We start from the raw sequence: 10,202 nt of genomic DNA on the forward strand, positions 1-10,202 counted from the left end.
TTTGTAGAAAACTTAACATCGGAATCATTGTGATATTTTTTCTCATTACAATTTGTGGCTAATGCTAATAATATATACATAACTTCATTATGCTTCTATAAAGCATCATGATTATTTATGTCTTCCCTTATTTTGTTTCAGTTTGCTATTATGACTTTTAATTTGCATATGTATTACTTTTGTTATATTTGCTAATTATATCTTTGTTGCTAATTGAAACAACAAACCACCAAGATAGAAAAACTAGTACTGAGATTATATTTCATAATGTATTTATAAATTTCTTCAAAATGAATATCTTGATACATATGATAAAATCTTGAGCATATTTGTTTTAAAATTAAATTATGAACACAAATTATAAAAAACTTTAGTATATATATATATATACTATTGGCTGTGTCGTAACACCCACATAAGGGAAGTGGATATAAATGGCACAAACAAAAAGGAATCATTTTACACTCTAATTAATTTTTGAAATTTTTGAAGTTTTATTAGGAAAACTATACATTTTACACTCTAATTCTTCTATTTTGAAATGTTTGAAGTTTCCCATCATTAAATATAACCTATACAAATCATGAATCGTTTTTATGTTTTTCTTCTTACAGAGAATATGTCAATATTTTCTGCATGATCATTTCATTTGTACGAAAAAATAGTTTATTATATAAGTTTGAATCTATGGGAATTTATTTTATGCTTTTATATAATTTTAAAAAACATTAAAATTTTAGAGATGTTTTTTTTAATTTATTTTAAATTTCATAAAATTATTCCTAAAAATTTCATAAAATAACTATTAATTAATTTAATTAATAGCGATGATATTTATTTATTCATAATTTTTGAATTATTTATTTTGTGCATATTTTATAATAACTTGAGAAGAAAATATACCATGGCTCTTATTTGTCGGCATTTGCATCTAACTTTGTGGTGTTGCAGTTGTTTTGTTATTGTCTACGCCTAATTTGTTTGGGATATTAGCAACTCAATGGGGAATTAATTATGGAGTATCAAATGGTAAAACTACCACTTTCCAAAACGCAAAGGAGTGGTTTTTTTATACTCCCATCTTATTGAGGTGCAAAACTGCGGAAAAGAAAAAAAAAAAAAAAACATCTTTACATATTACAACTAAAAAAGGATAATAATTTATTTGATACCTATAGGTTGGAGCACATGAATTTGTTTGAAATATTAAAATATTATAATAATAAGTATCAATTAAGTGTTTGATCGTCCATTTTGATATCTCCCTGGCCATTGGAGTTGCTCTATTTAATTATCACATTTATTATTTTTTTATAAACCGGTTCAATATGCCGTGTGAAAATTCAAAATTTTCGATTTCTTTAATAATGAACAATAATTTCTTAAAATTTATTTATACTTTTTGTTGTATATAATTTGTATATTATGTGACTAAAATCCGAATCCATTAACTTATGGAAACATACGAAATAATGTCCTTTACATGTCTATAAATAACTTAATAATATATTTATTTAATTCTTTATATATATTTTTAGATGAGATATTCTTTTTTTTTTAAGGGGCTCTTTGAGAAAACCCCCTCATTATTTTTTTTAATTGAGGGAGGCCCAAAATATTTTAGTCCATTTGAGAAAAGTCCACACCTATTTTCAGCCATTATGCTTTCCAGCTTTGCCCCCACCCGCCACATCATCACTGGGTCACGCTCAGCGATTTTTTTTTTTTTCCCGTTTTTTTTCTTAATCGACTATGAAGCATAGTCGATTAAGCCTTAATCGACTATGCTTCATAGTCGATTAAGGAAATTATTTAATTATTTAATTTTTTTAATTTTTTTTTTATTTTTGTTTTATATCAGTTATAGTAATCGACTATGATGTGAAGCATAGTCGATTAAGAATCTGGTACTAAAAATAACAAATCACAATTGCAAAAAAAATACAAAATCAACTATATATAACAAAAACAAAAAAATATACAAATATTATAAATGATTTATACAATTGAAAGCAATAAAACAAAAAATCCAAAAAAAATAAAAAAAATTGGAGTCGGTGAACCTTAATCGACTACCAGAGCATAGTCGATTAGCTTAATCGACTATGAACATGTACATAGTCGATTAAGGTTTCAGCCTACGCGAAATTCTCTAGACGCGCCGTCCTCCGTCCTATCCACAAAAAAACCAAAAAACAGCCTCCCCATCATCACCACACCACCCAGAGCTTCTGCCATGGCCGAACCCGTCAGGTTTTGAGCATGTTCAGCTCCACCAATGAAGCAACATCAGTCTTGAGCACCTTCTTCACAATCTCCTCCTTGATGATGGCCTCGCACACAACCGATTTTCCTCTCCCTTCAATCCAGTTCACGATAATCAAGACATATGATTACGAAGATCATATTCATCGGAGAATCATCGGGAGTGAGCAGCATGTCAGCGCCGGGGTTCCTGTAGAACATAAACTCACGCTCTCCGTCGGCGCGTAGGGTCACGAACGCCAGGGCGGTGCGTGCGCCCTTGTCGAATCTCACGCCGTCGGCGGAGACGCCGTTCTCCTTCAGGATTCCGGCGAGCATGTGCCCGAACTCGTCGTCGCCGAGCTTCCCGAGAAAGGCGGCCTTCCCGCCGAGCCTGGCAACGGCGATGGCCAAGTTCGCCGGAGCGCCGCCGGGGGCGGCAGGTGGCGGTGGACGGCGGGGGAGAGATAGTGGTAGTGGTGATGGGCAGAGATGGTGGACGGCGGGGAGAGGCAGTGGTGGGTGTGAGGGGCTGAGTTGCTGAAAAAATAAGAAAGAAATTAGGGTTTCAAAATAATACATTGACAAATAAGGGTAGATTTGGAATTATAAAAATAACATTTGGTGAAATCCTAACTAAGGGGGTTTTCTCTAATTATTTTTGGGAGGGGGAGTTTCCTTAACTACATTTCCTAGATGAGGGGGGTCTTGCTAATAATCCCTTTTTTTAATATATATTAACTAACATCGAGTAGATGTCTTAATTTAAATAATAGGACCTTATATATTTTTGAAACTATATCCATATTTTAATTCCTTCTATTTTTTTCTCTTTCTGAAGAGGTGATATTTGTTTCTATTAAATACTTGACAATAACATCGATTACACGTCTACAAATTTTATAAATTTTAGGAATAAAATGTATTTTTTTTATTTTGATTCTCAAAAGGGCGAAATTCCTAAAAGCATCTTCAACTATAATATAATTATAGGAATTCCTTAAACTTAAAAAATCATGCATTAATACAAATGGATATTATTATTTTTTATGGGCAAAGACACTATAGTGGTGATGGAGGCGTTCTTGAATGGTTTTAGATTAATTTATATTATAGTGTTATTTATTTATATGGTTATTTGTGAAAGTATTATTTATCTATAATTTTTCTCATTATCTCCATAATTATTTGAATTAATTTTATTTCATATTTTGGCTGTGTTTTGAAATTCACAAAAAAATCTTTATATTATATTGTTCAAAAATTATTATTTAAAATCGAATCTGTAATCAATATTTTGGAAATAAAATAGGTAGGAATATTTTGAAGTTTTCATATTTTGTATTTTAATAAATCAATAATTTGTTTATAATACTGATTATGGAAATTACTTATACAACCCATACAATAACGATTATGAAAATAAGTATTAGTATTAGTATTGGTGTTAGTATTAGAATTAGTATAAACATAAGTATTAGTATTAATATTAACATTATAATTAATATTAATATTAATATTGGTATTGGTATTGTTATTGGTATTGGTATTGATATTAGTATTGGTATTGGTACTGGTATTGGTATTGATACTGGTGTTCGTATTGGTGTTTGTCTTAGTATTAGTATTAATATTAGTATTAGTATTAGTATTGGTATTTGTATTAGTGTTAGTGTTAGTGTAGTTTTAGTATTAGTATATTTAGTATTAATGTTAGTATTAATATTAGCATATTAGTATTGTTATTAGCATTAGTATATTAATATTATTATTCTATGTAATCTAGCACTTCATATGTTACAATTCTGGATCAACAGATAAATTTTATCTTTTTTTAACGGTAAATTGTGAGACCCCCTAAACTTAGTTCCAATTACAAAAAAACCATCACCTATCCGTAGTTACCAAAATCTCCCGACGTTTGTTTCTATCTTAAACCGACCCCTTATAGTGTTATTTTCATGGAATTTGTTTGATTACTTGGAATACTTTTCAAAAATGCCGATTTAATTCCTACAGAAGCGACATTTTTTATACTACATTTTAAAGGCGAAAATTACCCTCGGTAGGCCTTTTATAGTATTTATAGTATTACCATTAACTCTCTGAGAGCAATTTTTATCTTAAAAAAGTAACATAAAGAAAAATGCCACTTCAGTAGGAGTAAGATCACAATTCTTCGAAAAATATTCCATAGAATAAAAAAAATTCAGAGAAAAATAATACCATAGGAGAGTCGGTGTAAGACGAAAACAAATGTTAAGAAGATTTTGGTAATTACGGATATGAGGAGGTTTTTTTTTGTAATTTAGCCTAAGTTCAGGGGATTTTTCGTAGTTTACCTTTTTTTTTTAATTTCATTTTACCTGAATTCGATTTGTTACAATAATATAGTTTATATATATATATATATATATATATATATATATATATTATTTTTCTCATTTTAAAATTGATTACCGTGCATCGCACGGGTGAATTACGAGTTATAGAAAAAAGGGTAAAAAACATTAAACCACCTAAACTTTGCCCGTTTTTGCGGATTATCACCTCAACCAAAAAAAAAATCCGATCCCACCTAACTTAATATGTTGTGCCACATTGCCCTTTTTTTCACATTTTCAGGCAAAAATTGCCCGAATTTGAAGCATGTGCTTTCACATGCGAATTGGAGGGTTTTTTTTTTTTTTTTTGTCTATTCACAAACATAATCACTAATTTCTATTATTCTTCCAATTTTTCCTCCATTTTTCTGTCTTCCTCCTCCTCTTCCTTGTCTTCTAATTCAATCCCATGTCCAGGATTTTACACCAAAAAATCATCAAGAAATTCACACCCTAATGGGGGCTCCTTTCACTTTTGGAGCACGCAACAATAACTTCTCCCATATTGATACAACAATCCGTCAAACAAACTTCTGTTCAGCACTCGAGACCACCAATCATCGAACGCAACTATTCTCGGCACCGCTCTACTGCAAAAGGCGGCCCAAATAGAAGCCACCACCACCACCACCACCATAACAACAACTCATAACCACCACCCTTCATTAATTTGGGAGTAGTGATGTGGGGAGCTCGCTGGTGATTTTTTGTTTTTTCACCACTCAATCAGATTGAGATTTACCTTTCCAAACAGACAAGGTTATTGTCTAACGATGAATTTTCTTGGTGTTGAGGTGCAATCGGTCTGCCACCCATCATCAATTAACGGATGGATGTTTTTAATTGTTGAAGAGTACCTTTGAAATACTGATGGATTTGTAATATTATATATCTTGTATCCAGAATGGCATTGAAAATATGGAAATCAAAGTGGAATTTGAAGGAAGGAAGAAGAAGAGGAAGAAGAAGAGGAGGAATAAGAAGAAAATGGAGGAAAAGTTATCTTTTTTTTTTTTCCAAAAAAAAAAAATTTCTAATAGGGATACTCTTTCTCTGAAAAGGAGAAAAGCCATCCGCTACTCTCATACATTAATTTACTTGAATGCAAATTTAAAAATCTTAAAATTAAATCCAACCTTGAACGCGTATTTTGGCATCAACCTCGCTCTCAGAGTTTAGCCGTAAAGATTTTTATTTTGCAAAATCACTTTATGATACCACCTGAAATTTCGAGGCATGATTAAGAACCAATAAGTTTGTATAAAGGCCCTTCATTTGCGAAAAATCAGACAGATCCGGTGTTTCAACTTCAAAATTTTATTTCTCTCAAATCACTTGTCAGAAAAATTTGAACATTTTACACAACACTCTAAAAGAATTTAGAATATGCCCAAAAAACTGTTTTTGAGTACGACGAACATATTTTGAGTTGTAATAAAAAACGTACAGTGGTGTCGGCAAAACTCATATGCAGTGGGAGAAATTTTAAAAATTCAAAACAAAATTTTTCTCTGTCCAAAAAATGTAAGAGTTTTGGAGAAATACAGTTTCATGAGTTCAATTTCAAATGCAATTGTAATCAACTCAACCCGACAAGTAAACTTATAATTTAAGATAGAATACAATGCTAGAGTAAAAACCGTTAAGCCATAAATAAATATTCTTAACTTAATTATTTGAAGTCCGATCCCAGCAACCTTTATACGAAACTGAAGCTAAGAAGAAAATCCAAGTGATCGGAAAAAAATCACAATTTTTTGACACATATTGCATCGCGAAACAGATTTAAATTCAAGCCACTAATGCACACTCAACATAAACTTGCATCGCAATATTCCAAACTTTATTCACAACGATAATAACATAATCTAAAATAAAGAAAACATGTTCAGCTTCAAGCCAACATCGAAAAATACATGTCCAATTTCAATATAAGTTGGCCAACAATTAAAGTCTTTTTTTCCAAAAACAAAAACAAAAACAAATTTAAGAGTCTTGATAATCTAAACACTCAGAATAAGAAAGTCTAACATAGAAACAAAAAAATAAAAACCATACATCCTCGTTTACTTGAAAATTGAACGAATTTCTTGGTAACACATTACTCTGAGTTCCATCTTCTTCAAATAAAAATCAATCTCCTCCTTGTTGAATTGTTGCAATTTCTCTTCAATTTCCTGCGCTTTTGCTTCACCAATCAAGTGAATGTTGTTTTTGAAAAAAACAGAAAACCCCAAATCGTCATCCATAAATTTATATAATAATGGGAAAGTAGATTCAAAATCTTGTTTACCATCGACTAATGCCTCCTGTCGTGTTTCGATTACCTTGTTATTCTCCTTGTGGTTATCAACTCTCTGTTTTTTCTTCTTACGGGTAATGATAATCTCATCATGCTCCCATAGCTTATTGGACAACTCAAAAACAGTCGCTTTGTGACTGTTTGATGCAAAATTACGGAAACTACCCTTCTCCCTAGCATTTGCGTATTTTTCCTGCAACCCGCGTACCTTTTCAGATAGTTGAGTTCTCTTCAAGTGGGGAAGACGATCTTCCATGAATTTGTGAAAGTCTGCCCAACTTGTGTTTTTACCATTGGCCCAAAAGTCAGAAAGACCGTTGAGAACAACGATCTCTTCTTCGTCAGAAAAAACATTTCGTTTCACCAAAGCTGACGACGGCATTCCTTCTTTCCCTGCAGACGAAGACGAAGATAAAGACGAAGACAAAGACTCAGACTCGACTTTTTTGTTGGAATTCTCATTCGGTTCATCATTTGTGGATGTCATTGATTTCAACGTTCGAAGAAACTAATAAATTGTGTGTGTATTGATTCAATATAGGCTTTTATTTTTATTATTGTGATCAATGAATTGATAGATTATATAGGAAATGAGTAGATGTGAATTCCTTTTCGAATCTCTTTTTCATTGCCGAAATTTGAGGCAATACAATTGGCGAAATATATTCTTTCCTAACACGCAATTGGATTGTTCAAAATGTTAAAGTTAATTCTTTCTGTTACCCAATTATTCCCGCTATATTCATTTCCCTAATTTTCTTTTCACTGTATCAATTATATCAGTTCAAAAAGGAATCCATAAAAAAAATAGATTCCTTCATTCATGGAGAAAAAAATATTTTCTCCGATTTTAATTCTATTGTGATTACTGAAGTATAGAAACAGAAATGTGATTTTTTTTTTTTTTTCATTCAGCCAATTCTTCCCACCTTAATTAACCCGCCAAATTTATTTACCTTTTCACGATAGCAAGTATATGAATATCAATTCAAAAGGGAATAACATCTTAGCTATAAAAACTACACTTTTTAATTTAAGAAAAAAATATATGTTAAAGAATTGCTTATCATATATCATATATATCCCTTCTGTTATTAGTGAATCAATACCAAAAATTGAAAAAGAGTATATGCCAGTTTGATATCAATTAGTACTAAGTAATAGTAATATAAAGGGCAAATTACCAAAACCCCCTGAGGTAAGCCTAAATAACGAAAATCCCCCCATGTTCTCGTAATTACGAAAACCCCCCTTGACTAACGGTTGACCGAATTTTTTTAACCGAAAACGTGAAATGTCTATTATATCCTTCTGTTAAATATGTAAAAGATAAAGGGCAATACCAAAACCCCCCGAGGTAAGCCTAAATAACGAAAATCCCCCTGACATCCCTTTCAGTTGATGATTTATTGCTTTTATAAATTTATTTATTACTTTGTAATTTGTATTGATAATTTGATATTATAATTTTTTATTTTTTTTTATTTATATATTTTAATTGATTTTATTTATCCAGAGGAGTATTCATACGGATTTATGCTTTTAGCTTGAATGATGCATGGTTGTATTTCTCGAATTGTAAAATATTTAATTTTATATATAAATAATAATTAAATTTGGAAATCTCATTCATTGATTTTTTTTAATCCAATAAAAATACATTGTACATTCATAATGATTGATTATATTTGGGTTTAATTTAAGAAAAATAAGTATTTTGCAGACACTTATATATTTTTTTATTTATATATTTTAATTGATTTTATTTATCCAGAGGAGTATTCATACGGATTTATGCTTTTAGCTTGAATGATGCATGGTTGTATTTCTCGAATTGTAAAATATTTAATTTTATATATAAAAAATAATTAAATTTTGAAATCTCATTCATTGATTTTTTTTAATCCAATAAAAATACATTGTACATTCATAATGATTGATTATATTTGGGTTTAATTTAAAAAAAATAAGTATTTTGTACATTCATAATGACCCCTCATTAAATAATATGCTTACAATTACCCCCCTAAGGGTAATTTCGTGTACAAGGGCAAAATTGGTATTATTGGAGAAATATTCGGGAGAATCAAAAAGATTCTATCGAGTCTAACACCGTTAGAGCGATTTGTAAGACGTCTGCATACCTCAGGGGGGTTTTCGTAATTACGAAAACATGGGGGGATTTTCGTTATTTAGGCTTACCTCAGGGGGGTTTTGGTAATTTGCCCTAATATAAATGTTAAGATCTAGTCCTAATCGGTTAGGTTAGATCTCAATTACAGCTAATAATACCCCATTTTGATTTATCCCCAAGAACCTGTGATTCAACTCTATTGGAGAATCATTCATAAAAAAAAACTGTATTCGATAATCAATTAAAAGATCTACAACACTTGTTTTTTTATGGTAAAGTTAACATTGGAAAAAAGAAAAAAGGTAGGGGTATTTTATTATTCTTATTCAACTTTAATTTACAAATATAAAATCAAATTTCCTATAAAATTACATATAATTTTATAATCACATAATTTCATTAAATGGAGCTAATTGCACATAACCCCCTATGTAATCTCATCTCAAATGGCCAAAAAGGCTATCGTATTAAAAACATTAGCAAGAACCCCCTTATGTTATCTTCTACCAAGCACACTGCCCCTTATTTCATTTTTTGTTATTGACTTAAATAAAATGACATAATTACCATTTTTTTCGTTTAGTATGGTATTAAGTTTATTGTCCTGGTTTACACAAATAACCGACAGTTCAAGATGAAATAATTCACCGATTGGCTAAGTGAATCCGATAAGCTTTAACTAGGGATGATTTAAGATGAAATATTTCATCTATCCCGATGATGTACTGTTCACTAAGAAATTTTGACAAATAGATTTTATGCGATAAGATTGGAAGAACAATTTTATTCATGTGGAAGATTGTTGGAACTTTTATGATTTCCAATAATTAATATTGAGTAATATTAATTAAATTATGTAAAGATTAATTTTATTTATTAACTTGATCATAAACATGAAGTAAAGTCAATGATTATTGTCTTGATTAAATGGTTAAAGTTCAAAAGATGATCGAATGATATGACTAGTTTGAGTTTCGGTGTCTACAAATATTACTTTTGGGGACATTTAGTAGTTAGTTAAATTATTTGACCCAAAATCCAAATAATAAATATTTCGCCCAAACCAAATTAATTAATTAGCTCATGACCAATTAATTTTTACTACGTTTTGAACTCCGTGAAAAGAACTGACACAACT

Source organism: Erythranthe guttata, chromosome 1 (genome assembly GCF_056151865.1).
Source record: "Erythranthe guttata isolate IM_541 chromosome 1, IM_541, whole genome shotgun sequence".
Classification (NCBI taxonomy): domain Eukaryota; kingdom Viridiplantae; phylum Streptophyta; class Magnoliopsida; order Lamiales; family Phrymaceae; genus Erythranthe; species Erythranthe guttata.